The sequence below is a fragment of the Mustela nigripes genome, chromosome 3 (assembly GCF_022355385.1).
Source record: "Mustela nigripes isolate SB6536 chromosome 3, MUSNIG.SB6536, whole genome shotgun sequence".
NCBI classification, from domain to species: Eukaryota; Metazoa; Chordata; class Mammalia; order Carnivora; family Mustelidae; genus Mustela; species Mustela nigripes.
This window is the reverse complement of record NC_081559.1, coordinates 151,776,013-151,790,393: the sequence shown is the minus strand read 5'-3', so window position 1 is coordinate 151,790,393 and position 14,381 is coordinate 151,776,013.

The following is a 14,381-nucleotide window of genomic DNA, read 5'->3' as shown; positions in this document are numbered from 1 at the left end:
GAATGTAAGAACAAGTGTCACAGAGCTTCAGAGCAAAGGTAAACAAATCCTTGAATTGCCCACAGAGTTTGCCAAGTGTGGAGCAGCTGCTATCGGGGGACAGAATCACAGAATGTAGTTAAACAGAAATAGAATATTCAAAACAGGACACGAGCAGCAGGGCTGGCCTAGTAAAATAGGAAGGAATAGCAAATTCGACTTAAAAGCTCCCTCCCTCCTTAGGGCTTGCAGCTTGCCATCTTCTTCAAGGGTAGCCATTGCCCTTGAGATGCCTTTGGTGAACTGCAGTCCTCCGTTGTAATTTTCCAGTGAGAACACTCACAGCATCATGTGTCTCAGCACACCTGTCTTTATTCTGTTCTCCAAGTGGTCATTGGTGTCTTAGCTCCTCTGCCTCAGGATTTTCAAGGGACTCATTACATTTTAACGAAAGTTGTGGGAGACACATAATCTCAGTTCAGGGAAGGTACTCCAACAGAGGAGCAGGATCAGAAAAAGGCTACCTCTCTGCTGTCCTTGGCTGTCGGTTTGCAATCAACTTCATCAACCGGGACTAAATTCCAGATCTTACACTACTATTTGAGCTTATTTTCATTTCTTTGTACTTTGTCTATCGTGTACACTTTCATGTGCTGCACAGATCACTTGTTCAGGATGATGGTATTCATACCCCTGGCTCCGGGGAGTGTGGGATGCAAAGGACCCACAGCCCAGTCCCTCTGGGAATGACCTGAAGGAAGTTGCCATAACCCTCCCCAGGGACAGCCTCCCTCCAATGACTGGTCCACTGTGGAAGTGCAAAGACCTCATTTCCTCCCTTAAAGTCTACTCCAAAGAGTTTTTCCCACTCTAGAGCATTCTGTGGAATAGGCTGAGGCTCTGTTGCATCTGCATTATGATTTAACTTCTCTCTCTGTTCAGTTCTGCGGTGCTCATTTCATTACTGGTACTGTTCCTCAGAGCACTCCCCATAAGACTGCTGCAAGCAAATCTCCATGTCAGGGTCTATGACCTAATATAGTTTTCCAAGTAAACATACACACTGTGAAGGCAGAGATCATGTTTTATCTTTTTTATCTATGAGAATTAGAAAAATTTCCAGGCTCTTCCAGTGGTGCTTTGGTTATGAATTGCAAATATTTGGTAAACCCTTCTTAGACCTAAGTAACAGAACTGCCTGCTTTACCTGCCCGTACCACTGAGTTGCTGAAAGACAGGAAAGAGGAAAGGAGGGAAGTCCTTCCACCCTTGATTATGCTACTTTTTTTTTTTAAGATTTTTATTTATTTACTTAACAGACAGAGATCACAAGTAGGCAGAGAGGCAGGCAGAGAGAGAGGAGGAAGCAGGCTCCCTGCTGAGCAAAGAGCCCGATGCGATGCGGGGCTTGATCCCAGGACCCTGGGATCATGACCTCAGCTGAAGGCAGAGGCTTTAACCCACTGAGCCACCCAGGCACCCGATTATGCTACTTTTTAATTTCTTCCAACATGTATCTAACTTGGACATAGTATTTTCTATCTGAACTATATTCTCTAATTGTTTTTACATGCCTGACATTTTACGTATGTATTGGTCTCTAGACCACTATTTTTATTCAGAATGTTTCTTGAATCTCTATGTGCTATCTCTGATCACTTTGTTCATGTTCTCTGATTTGGATTGACATATCAAACCAGGGGAATTAAATATCTGCATTATGTGGTACCATCTTCTAATTCAATGCCCTGCAGATATCACTCATCAATCATGGCTCTCAACCCTCTCACTCCTTTTTGCATTTGGCATTGACCCCTGGTGCATGCAAGTGCTCTGGACCTTTTGGCAGAATCTGATTTTAGTCCAGCCTTGGTCATTTCCTATTCTTCTTTTCTTCTTCTTCTTCTTCTTCTTTTTTTTTTTTTTTTTAAGATTTTATTTATGTATTTGACAGACAGAGATCACAAGCAGGCAGAGAGGCAGGCAGAGAAAGAGGGGGAAGCAGACTCCCTGCTGAGCAGAGAGCCTGATGCGGGGCTCAATCCCAAGACCCTGAGATCATGACCTGAGCTGACGGCAGAGGCTTAACCCACTGAGCCACCCAGGTGCTCTAAGTCATGTCCTAATCTTCTATCTGGGAAAGCTGCTATTTTCATATCATCTTTAATGAAAGATGAAGGCAGCAACTACATTCATCCCACCATTAGGAGCTATTCAAGCAATCTAGAATTTGCTCCTTCCCATGACTTTCCAGCTTGAACTCCCAAGTGTCATCTTTTGAGGCTGAATCTCCCTCCTCCTCAGGCTCCTGCTGACAGGGACAGACTGGAGCCACCTGGAGAGACAGAGGAAGATTTTTATGAAGCTAATGACGTAACCTTCAGCAGCTCTCACCTTGTGCTTTCCAAATACCTGGGAGGAGGTTTGGTGTGTGTAAAGTTCCAAAATTTAGACATTCTAGGTATAATTTGTTAAGTCCTCTGTATCTTTCCAATTCTACTTTCCCTACAAAGTAATGTTCCTCCTGTCAGGCAGCATTGAAATGACCACAGGCATTATTGGAATTCATTAATGGAAAATTGAATTAGGGATACACTTAATTTGGGCTCAGTGCTATGAATTTGTGTGATTTAGAGACCCTTTCATGTATAGTGAAGTTATTGCTAACTATGCTAATACAAGAATAGCTTCCAGAAATACTGACTCATCAGTGGGCAAAGCTTTAAGTGAAGAATTTGGTACTTATCACTGCCTCACCACAACAGAAATGTATACAGCATTGCAGTATTCATGGTAATAAGACATCGAAAGTTCTCAGAAGCCCTGTATTTGCAGGGTACACACGGGTGGCAGTCCTGCAAATACAGTACATATATATGTGCAGCCCCATGTGTTATGCTTTGTAAGCATCAATAATTAAAAAAAAAAACTTTTGATTATCCATGATAGAGGAAAAACTAAATTATCATTTTATTCTCTTTATGTGAATTTTTTGAATATCATTATCATACAAAGAAGGAAAAAGCATGCAACCAAAAAATGAGAAAAAAGTATTATGAGATATATCAGCAGTTAATTAATAAAAACATGATGCTGTTTTTATTTTGTGATGTTTATTTTTCAACATTTTAAAATTAATAATTTTGTTGTGATTCCTTTTCTAATTCTCAATAAACATGTCCTCTTTATTTAATTTTATATTCAAAATATTGTATTCTATTCCTTAAAGAATCCTGAATCCCAGTTGTAGGACCTCCAGGCTCCATTCAACCTGGATCCACCACTGGGGGACTCTTTGCACAGTGTGGCTCTGTGTTCTATAGGGACAAGACTGTTTCCCACCTGGAGCCAAGTAAGCATGGTTTCTTTCCTGTCAATTTGAAATGGGAGCATGGAATTTTAGGGCAGGAAGAGACCAAAGATATAATCTAGCATGATATTTTTCATGTGAGGAAACTGATACTGAGCATGATGGTGGCTTTATCAGCTCTCTAAGCCCTATTTCAGCAGCTGACCTAGGCAAAGGTGTACAGGCAGTTGCTACAGTACCCCAGACAATGGAAGTAATACCAGAATTCTTGAGAGGGTGCTGAGAAAGAAAGTTCTACAAAATCATTTAAATTTCTTCACAGTTTGGCTGAGAGTGGAGAGCAGAGATGGGAGAGCAGAGGTAGATCCTTGGGTAAAGAAGAAGGCCTCTCTGAGGAGGATAGTGCTCCTCCAAAAAAGGAACTAATGTTTTCAAGAAATAATACAAGTTAAATTCTTAATCACTCCTAAGAAATTACAGTCCTAAAGATTTTGATCTTTAGATTATGGGCAGAATTTTTTTTTTAAAGATAGATTTATTTTTATTTATTTATTTATTTATCTATTTGAAAGAGAGAGAGAGAGGCAAGGGGTAGAGGGAGAAAGAATCTCAAGCAGACTCCCAACTGAGTGTGGAGCCCAATGCAGGGCTCTTTCTCATGACCCTAAGATCATAACCTCAGCTAAAATCAAGAGTTAGATGCCTAACTGACTGAGCCACCCAGGTGCCCCTGTGATGGGCCGACTTTTAATCACTGGGTTTATTGTATGGTGCCATTAGTTCCCAAATGTAAAACTATAACCTTACTCTTGATAAACTCCACTATTTAGCACTCTCACATTTATTTCATTTGGCATTTCTTTCTTATTCTTTGTCTCTCTGTGTCTCTCCACACTCACACCCTTGGGAATGGGTAGGGCAATGTTACTGGTGAAAAAATTTGAGGTCCAGAATAGCTAATAACAGGGCAAAACTAAGATTAGAAATAAGTCCTGCTGATCTTTATAGGTTTTCTCTTTATATCATATGATCTCTAGGATTAACAAAAGAATCCTTATTTTATTTGCTTTCACTGACTTGACAAAAGCAGATTTAGGTTTATGTAAGAACAGGTAATTGCCACCCGGTGTGATTGAAAAAGAGGTCAGTCTTCCCTGATGACAGGATTCTACTATCAATAACTCTTTCCTTTCAGCTTTCATATCTTTTTAACATCCCAGAGGTTTACCTTAGAGAATAATTCCCAATGTCTTTGTGTGAATGGATTTGCATGCTTAATTTATTTCTTAGTTAAGTAAAGTAAGGAAAGAAGGGGGTTATCATGACTTCTATTTCCTCTCATAATTGTAATTTTTGATAATTATGAATTGAGTTATATTATAATTTACTTGTATTTTTCTTTATCATTGAATATTCTATAATTGGAAGAACATTTTAATGGTCATATTGATGATTTTCAGAATTGCATCATTTAATCCAAGCAACAAATCACTCATTATGTAATGTTTCTGTCAATATAAAGAGTTTTTCTTTGATTTTTCATTTATGTCAAGAATTTTCTTGTTAATAGAGTCATCATAGCAACTCTCATTTGTGTAGTTTTTATGTAATGAGATTACAAAACACTAATACTTTCACAAGCTCATTTGGTCGTCCTGACAGCCCTCTGGAAAGAGCAGGCAAGGGATTACCATCTGCATTTGGCAAAGAAAGGCCCAGAGTAGTTCTTTGCCTATAGCATGGAAATGGCAAGACAGATCCTCAAAATTCTGACTTCAAGGCAGTCAGTTGCACTTAAGTTACCTTAAGAGTAAGTGCTTTTCTTACTGACCTTTTTGCATTCCTGTTGAAAACCCCAGGCTCTACACAGCAAAATTTGCATGGATTGGCAAAACACGCACTAATTCGATCATTAAATGACAACCGGAGTGACTCAGAATAGATGGGTCACAAATTTCAGTGAAATTGCTCAGTAGCCTGAGAGTGTATACCATCAATAAATGTCATGGAAAGTGGTAAGGCAACTCTGCAAAGCAGATCCCATCTGTGAAACATGAGGTTAAATGAGAGGAGGAGTCGTCTTCATCGATGATAGGTTTCAAATGATTCTGTGGCAGGGCTTTCTTCATTTTAGGAAGTCCAACACCACTGAGAATAACAGGAGCAAGCTCATTCTGATCATAATTTAGCCGCTTTTTATTTTCTTTTTACAGTGCACAATGTCTAGGGAAGTCATCGCCATTGATCATCTGGCACTTGTATATTTTGTTATCTCCTTTGTGCTCAGTATGCTGACTTCAATAACGTAGTAAAAAGATCTTGTTAATATGATGGTTTAAAGCCTTAAATTTTTTTGATTGATGATTTTACTTATTGCTACTGCTTTGAAATACTTGTAACAGTTTATTATATTTTTTTGTCTTGTCTTTGACCACTCTTGCTATAAATAAGCTCTAAATCAAAAGGAGAAAGAAATACAGGCTGTGTTATCTCTATCATGTTTAGAAATGCCCGATTCCTTTGTATTAATGTGTTATTGTCTGTGACTCAAATTTCATGCTACAAATATTTTTTTGCCATGTCCTAGACACAAACAATTTTATATTTAATAAGTCCTGTCTTTTTTTTAAGTAGGATATCCAAGTAATTTTTCCCTTATTTATAATTTATTTGCGTATTTGACCTAGTGTGTGTGTATTTATATATCTAAAAGTGGTTACAGAATTACTAACTCATACTTCAGTAAGAAACAAATTCACCAACCAGAGTACTGTGTTTGTATATAGCTCTTTTATCTTTAGCTTTGTAGTCAAATCACTCTTTGGCAAACTTACTTAGGTTAGCCGCTTTCTTACCCACTCCCTCCTATATACTTAACGTTACTCATATATTTAAATTCCTTTGTCACAGACTGCATTCTATTTTAGATTCCTCTTATATCTGGGCTGATTTTTAAAAAATTACATAGAGTAGAACTTACTCTATGTAATTTGACAAATGTCTGGAGTAATGTCCGTGAAAGTTGACAAATGTCTGGAGTCATGTATCCACCATCACAGTTCCCTAAAGAGCAGCTCTCTCATCCTCAAAATTCCCTTATGCTGCCCCTTTGTTATTTACTTTCCCCTCATACTTCCTAAACCCCTAGGAGGCACGGATGTTTTCTATCTTTACAGTTTTGCCTTTTCCAGAATGTCATATAAAGGGAAACAGACCCTATGTAGTCTTTCGTTTAGCAAATGCATTTAAAGTTCTTCAATGTTGTTTCTTGAATAAATAGCTTATTCCTCTTTAAAGCTGAGTAGTATTCCATTACACGGATGTAACACAGTTTATTTATCCAGTGACCCATTTTAAAAGACATCTGAGTTATTTCTGGTTTGGGGTATTCATAAATAAAGTTATTGTAAATATTCATGTACATATTTTTGCATGAGTATATATATATTTAAAGATTATTTATTTATTTATTTGACAGACAGAGATTACAAGTAGGCAGAGAGGCAGGCAGAGAGAGAGGGAGGCTCCCTGCTGAGCAGAGAGCCTGATGCGGGGCTCGATCCCAGGACCCTGGGATCATGACCTGAGCTGAAGGCAAAGGCTTAACCCACTGAGCCACCCAGTTGCCCCTATTTTTCATTTCAGTAGGGTAGCGACCCAGCAGTGGCATTGCTAGGGTCATATGGTAGTGAATATGAACTTTATAAGAAACTTCCAGAAGTTTTCCAAACTGAAAACCAACCAAAGTGACTGGACCATTTTTCATTGCTGCTAGCAATATTTGAGAATGCCTTCTCCACTGGTTTGAGAATATAGAATTATGTCCCTCATAAATGAAAGTGTTATGAAAATTATATATCTAAAAGAATGTAAAAACTGTAATGTGAAAGGTTACACAAATAAGTGATTATTATTCCAATTGGTCATTTTATCATAATGTCCATATGGACTGTGGCTATATGAGGAAATGTCAACTGGCAGAGAGACTGGTTTAATCAGAGTCAACCAGGAAGATAAAGATAAGTGCTTTAAACATCTGGCATGCTGTGTGAGAACCTCCTGTATCAGAATTTCCTGGAGCATGGGAGTCAATCTACAAGTGGACAATGATTAGACTCTATATAAAAATAGAACTCTGACCTACAGTCTGTAGCAACCAGCCTAATAAGCCAACCTACTATATAGAACAACTACTGAGGAAGTAGACTAACATCTTTATCAAATAGCTCAGGAAGCCAAATAATAACCCCTGTAAACAATTAACCTCAAGTAACCAGGACTTGATTAATAACTGACCGTGTCCTAATTTTTGCCTCTGCTTCCAATTTAGGATTAATGGGAGAAAACCAAATATGTATCTCTAACATGTCATATAGGATGCCCCATTTCTCCTTCACCTGCCTGCAACTTCTCCATGTCAATAATCTTCAATCTGGTCACATCTGATATCTTAGTCTTTAGGGCTGTTATAACAAAAATACCATAGACTGGGTGGTTTAAACAATAAACATTTATTTCTCACATTTCAGGAACCTGGGATCAAGTATCTTCTGGTGGGAGCCTTGTTCATAGGCAGCCTGCATGGCAGGAGGGGTAAGAAAGTTTTCAAGGTCTCTTTCATAAGGGCTCCATTCTCATGATCTAATTAGCTCCCAAAGGCCCTACCTCCTAACACCAGGACTTTGGAAGTTGGGATTTCAACATTTGAATCTGGGCGGGGGTGGGGGCATGGGGGAAGGACACACAAATAGTCAACCAATAACACCTGAAGCCCAGCATCCACTATAAAGGCTTTCTGCTTCTCTCCCTGTCTCTGACAAATTCAAGAGATGGGGCTACCTCCCTTGTTATAGCAAGCTCTGAATAAATAGCCTTTGCTTGCTCTCATTTGGAGTTTTTCATTTATTTCCACAGGTGCTTCTTAAAAATTTATATTCCTAGGCCCTACTCCACACCCATGGAATCAGAATTACTGAAGGAGAGGCCCAGACGTATGCATTTTAAAGATGCTCCTTAGGGTGAATTCTTTTGCATATGAAATTTGAGAACTATTGCAACTAATGCCACCCGGCAGAACTTCCTCCTAAATTTTGCCTTAATATTTTTATAAATATTTGGATGACGATATAGATGTGCTGATCAGATCTGCAATTGCCATACAGGTAGAAGGTTAGTTAATGTGGTAGACATAAGAAGCCAAATGAATTTTGACCTAAAAACCTGGAAATAAGTCTGAAACTTAAGAAGATTATGTTTTATAGGAGCTGATGTCACACTGTTAGAGTTTAATTTTATGTCCATGTATCTATGTGGTATGCTATCTGTGTACATATGTATATGCAGAGGCTGGGCAGTGTTTGATTCATGGATCTATACATGAAAATTACCTATAGAAGTGAGTTGGCAGAGCTTTTAAAATTTAGTATATGAACAGATTTATAATTGCAAAGTTTATTAAAAGAATTAATAATTTCATTGTATTCTGTGCTCATTCGATGATCTGGAGTATTATGCCTAGCTTGGGCTCCACATTTTAAGAAAAAACAGTATCTTAGGAATCGTGTTCAAAATAGCTCAAACAATTGATGGTGTTTACTCACCATTGAAAAGAACGTTACCTGAGGTTCAAACTTCTGTTATTGAAGTTATTTAGACACAATTCAGAATTTCACATCGATATCAATTGTTCATTCCTTTGTGATATTTCTATAAAATGTTTTAAATAGATTTCAGTTACATTCTATCCTCAAAGAGAGTTTAATTTTATACAATCATGTAATTCTACAGGTGGGATGTGGATACATAAAAAAAATTAATGTGGATTTTTAATGTGAAGATATTCAGGATTTTATCAGATTGAGAGCAGGAGACTTGAGTGGTACATCTGTTAAAGCTCTGGCACTTTTCTTTCCACAGCCAAATGAGTCTTACAATAGAGGTTTTGAATTTTCAAACTTACCTATTTTCTAAGGTTGAAAAAATGTATATGCAGCCTGCTATTTGGTTTTTATATTATTTCATTCTCTCATTCATTCATGCATTTATTCATTTTTGTATTCATGCTTCTGTTCAATAAATACAAAGCATTTCCTATTGTGTGTGCTATACAATGATAGCAAGCTATAGGTGTGTCAGGAAAGAGGATTCAATTGAATGAGGACGGCAAGACATTCAATCACATGATTGGCATGTGACGGGAGGGGGGCTCTTCACATGTCTTTAGTCTAACCCTATGTGTCCGATGTAGTAGGCTAGTCACATATGACTATTGAGCACTTGAAACGTATCTACTTCAGACAGATGAGCTGTAAGCACCAGATTTTGAGGACTTAGTACCACCCAAAATAAATAAGATGTCTCATTGATGTTTTATACTGATTGCATGTTGAAATTATAATATTTTCATACATTGGGTTAAAATAAAATATAAAATTATTTTCTCTGTTTCTCTCTACTTTTTAAAATCTGGATCCTAGAAAATTTAAAATTACAAATGTAGCTTTAATATGTTATTTTTAGTGCCTCTCCTTTTAAGGCAACATTAATGTTTATGAGCTCAGGCTTGGGTATTAAAAGTAGATTCATGTTTACATCCCAGCTCCCCTGTTCGCTAGGGCAGTAGTGAAACCTAACTGGGAGTATGATAACAATAACAATAAAGGTAAGGATCATTAACGCTTAAAGAAGCATTTACCAAATGCCAGACCCAACTAAATGCTTTCCTTACATTATTTTGTTTAGTTCTTACAAGATCCTTCAGGTAGTTACTGTTATTATTTTCTTTACAGATGAGGAAACTGAATCATAAAGACATTATGTGAAAATATGTTCAAGTGCTTGGAACAGAAGCTGGTAATTATGTTTATTGTAATCATGTTGTTATATTCCCATTCCTGGGTTGAGCAGGATGTTGAAAATAGTGTCTGAAGTGACAGTACTGGCATGGCAAGAGGTAACATCAGTTTCCAGACTGACAAGGTGTATAGATAGGAGAGCATTGATTAGGAATTTGTTGCAGTAAATGTCATATTTAACAAATGTTACAACAGTAATTCTCAAAGGAGGTGATTTTGCAGGGTATATCTGACAATGTTTGGAGGTGTGTCTGTTGTCAAAACTGAGGGTGTAGTCCTGGCATCTCGTGGGTAGAGACTGGGGATAGTGCTAAACTCCTGTGATGCACAGGATAGCCCCTGACAAGAAAGCATGATCTGGCCTCAGAAGCCAGTAGCGCTGAGGTTGAGAAATCCTGAGTAACAAGGGTGAAAAAAAGAAAGGATGACAGAAGAGATAGAATGATGGAAGGAAGGGTGGGAAGAAGGAAGGAAGGAAGGAAGGAAGGAAGGAAAAGGTAGTAAGAAAAAGTTAATATACATTCATTTTTCCTGTTTTGGTCATGGCCTTCCTGGAAAGATAACAACAAAGCAGTTTTATGATTCACATTACCATAAACCACAACAAAATTTATGGATTTATTATTTGATAGAATCCTTAGCAAAGTTAGAACAGGGGCAGTGAGGCAGGGTCTAACTCCAATGACTTTTTCACTCTCTGTGGAATAATAATGCTGGGGACATTTTTTCTTGGCCAATGGCAGGCTAATGAGACATCTGATCTTGTGGTCTTTTTTTTTTCCCCTATGTTTTAAGCAGTACATCGTCAACCAATCTCTCTTATGTCAAAAACTGTTTTTCTGAGTATAATTTTGAAGGTTTCTTCAATGTAGAATTGGACTACCTTTCATTGATTTAGATGAGATTTGGGGAGAGTCTGGGGACCAGAAAGAGAGTGATAGAGGGTTTTGGTTATGAATCATTAGTTTATCCCTATTTAGTGAATTTTGCAAAATGACTTCAAGTGATGACTATATCCTGAGGCTGGCAGGTCATCTCTCTCTGAGGATAGATGCCTGAAAGCAGAAATGGTCCCCAAATAATTTTTCAAAGAAGTCCCAAATAAGACTGCTTTGGCTCTGAGGGAGTGCTTAAGAACTTTATAAAATGTGAAAATTTAAACACTAGGGAGAATTCATTGTTTATAATGTTTAAAATTACATGCTCTGTAATCTTTTTAGCAATAAAACTCTTCCCATCAATGGTAATTTATGAGTGCTGTTTTAAGAATAGATTATTATATTGGTTTTTCTCTGTATGTGCAACTCTAATTGAAAATAGGAATCAATTGTATTAAAACACATGGATTTTCTATTGGCTTATTTTTCAGGTGTCACAGACTTGTCTCAATAAATATGTAGCTCTATACAAAACCGAAAATAATAAATAGAAACTTCCATCCTGTTTTACTCGGATACTTTTTTAATGTCAAGCACTGGTGTGTAATATATTTAAAGGCCAGTCATGAGGCAGAGAAGTGGAATGAAGTCCACCACATTTGGTGGATTTTTCATGGAAAAACTTTGCAGTGGCACCAAGGGATAAACACAGTGGGTAAGTAAACACATTATAAGTCATTTATACTTGGGAATAATAAGCAGTTTTTACAAAAGAACGAGGTTGCTCTGTATGCCATGACACAAGAAACAATTTCAAGACATTGTTAAATTGAAAACCACAAGTTGCAGAGAAACTTGTAAAGATGATTTATTTTTTAAAAAAACCCCAAAGATACATATGTATAAGTACCCACATATGCATGCAAATATATACAATAGGAATAAAACAAAAGACTGAACACAAAGCATGGACAGTGAAGAGGGAGAAGAGATTTGAGGATATGAAGTGCAAGGAACCTCTGGATTTATTCTGAATATATCTTTTTTTATTTGAATTTTTTTATATAAGAATAGAATCATGTATTATAGACATTAAATAGTGAAAAGTGTTATTAATAGCAATGAAAACATCTTTTTGTTTTCATCATCTCTCATGTCTGGTTTTAGTTTAGGAAGGCAACCACACAGACACACACACACACACAACTTCTTGGTATGTCTAGAGATTATAGCTCTCCTGGAAATCCTCATTTACTCCTTGGAAATTTTGAATGCACAGTTGTTTGGGACACATTCTTCAATCAGACTTGGGGAGGAGCTTCTGCTTGCATAGAGAACATATGTAGAAGAAACACTTGCTTTTGCTTTTGTTTCTGCATGAAGTGTGAGGATGGAAAAGTGTGCTAGAACAGATTTAACAATCTGGGAAGTTGACACAACTGCAATCAATTTTGAGGGAAAATGAGACTTAAAGTGTTGCAGTGTTATGGTTTACTCTGCTTTTTATTCAGTCCTGTGTGGGCTGACTTCACTCCCCTCAGAGGACCATGGAACGAAGAACTTGGACTTGGGCTCTCCTGCTTTCTATGCCCAAAAGTCTTGTTTGCTGCCTCCTGAAGTGGTGATATTTTGTTTTTGAATCTGGCAAAAAAAGACCACGGGAAGTACTCAGTCATAAGACAGGGTTTCTTCAGATGATTTTTAAGTCATCTGAAAAAAAAAAGTATTATATTCTTGCTAGGTGGTCAAGTTACTGCTCTTAGAAACTTAGCTCTTTATATATTTATGTCTGTCATAAATTTATGGCTTTTAAGCTCAGCCCTGGTAACAGTGCACAAGATTCTCTGCACTGAGAGGTTATTTCCTCCTTTCCCAGTCCATATAGAGAAGAAAAGAGCCTTGCTGTTGTTTTCCAAGTCCTCTGTGGGAGACGGACAGGTGAGGTTAGTAGAACAGCAATGGAAAAGGAGTTAAAATCTGTGTTCCTGCTTTAGTCATATGACCATAAATATATTCCCTAACCTCTCTGAGTTTTAATTTCCTCGTCTTTAAGGTGGGATTAGTGACTCCTTTGCTTATCTCACAGGATATTGAGAAAGTAAACGAAATCTGTGTGAACACATTTTATAAAGAGGAGCTCCTTTTGTATATCTCAGTATCTGAATTCAACAGGTTGTTTTGTAATTATTCCTTTTGCGTTGTATCTTCCCTGAATTTTAAGGTTAGAAGCTATATCTTATATAGTATGTTTGCATCCTTAGTCTGACATGTAGTAGCCATTTAATAAATGGTTCCTGAAAGATTGCCAGTTATTGGAATATAACTTAATGGAGCCTCAAAGTTGAGAAGTATAAAACTCCAATGAAACAATTTTGAAATAGGACCATTTAAGTTTTTCCAAAGGGGAGCACAGGAGGACTAATTTCTTTTCCTATACTTTCTCAGTTCCTACGAGAACTTCACGTAATATGACCTGATTATGGTGAAAGAGGAATATAAAATTATCCCCATAGTTTATTTGTATTTATTTAGCTCAGTTGGGATTATAGCGCTTTCCAGTGTTTTTCACATCATGGTGTGTATACAAAATGACAGTGTTTGTATGGCACAGAGACTACTTAGAGAGTTTTTATATAGTGCCAAAGGATGTGGACTCTGTACACCTTGCACTCCTCCCAGCCATCCTGAGGGTTAAGAAAGAACCAGAAACAGTGTTTTGTCACATGAAACCATTGATGACAAAGCAGTTAAGAAACTCCAGGTTAGAACATATGCTGGGTTGCATAGTATCCCTTCAAATTCATGTCCATCCAGAGCCTCAGAATTTGGGAACAAGATCTGTGCAGATTTAATTAATTAATCATAGGGAGAACTCTACACGATGGCAGAGGTTATCAGAGATTTAAGTGCTGTATTTACAAAACAGGGAGTATCAAGAATTGCAGGCAACCACTGGAAGTTAACAAGAGGCATGAAACAGATTCTCCCTCACCCTCCTTCCTCCAGAAGGAACCAAATTTGCCAAATACCTTGATTTTGAATGTCTGGCCTCTAGAACTGTGAGAGGGAAAAAAAAAATCTATTGTTTTTAAGCCATGTAATATATGGTAATTTGTTATGGCAGCCCTAAGAAACTAGTATAAAGCATAATACAAAATAATCCCAGATCATGAATATATTTTTGTTTTTGTTTTTGATCATGGATATTTTTTGAAATGTAAGACCAAGATTGCCAATGTCTGCCTGTCCATTTACCAGTAACAGAGGAACTCTCTCTCATTATAATCATTTATAAAATTCATTTCATCTGACACACAGCAGGTTATTAACCCAGTGGTGGTGTGAAAATGCCTTAGATAA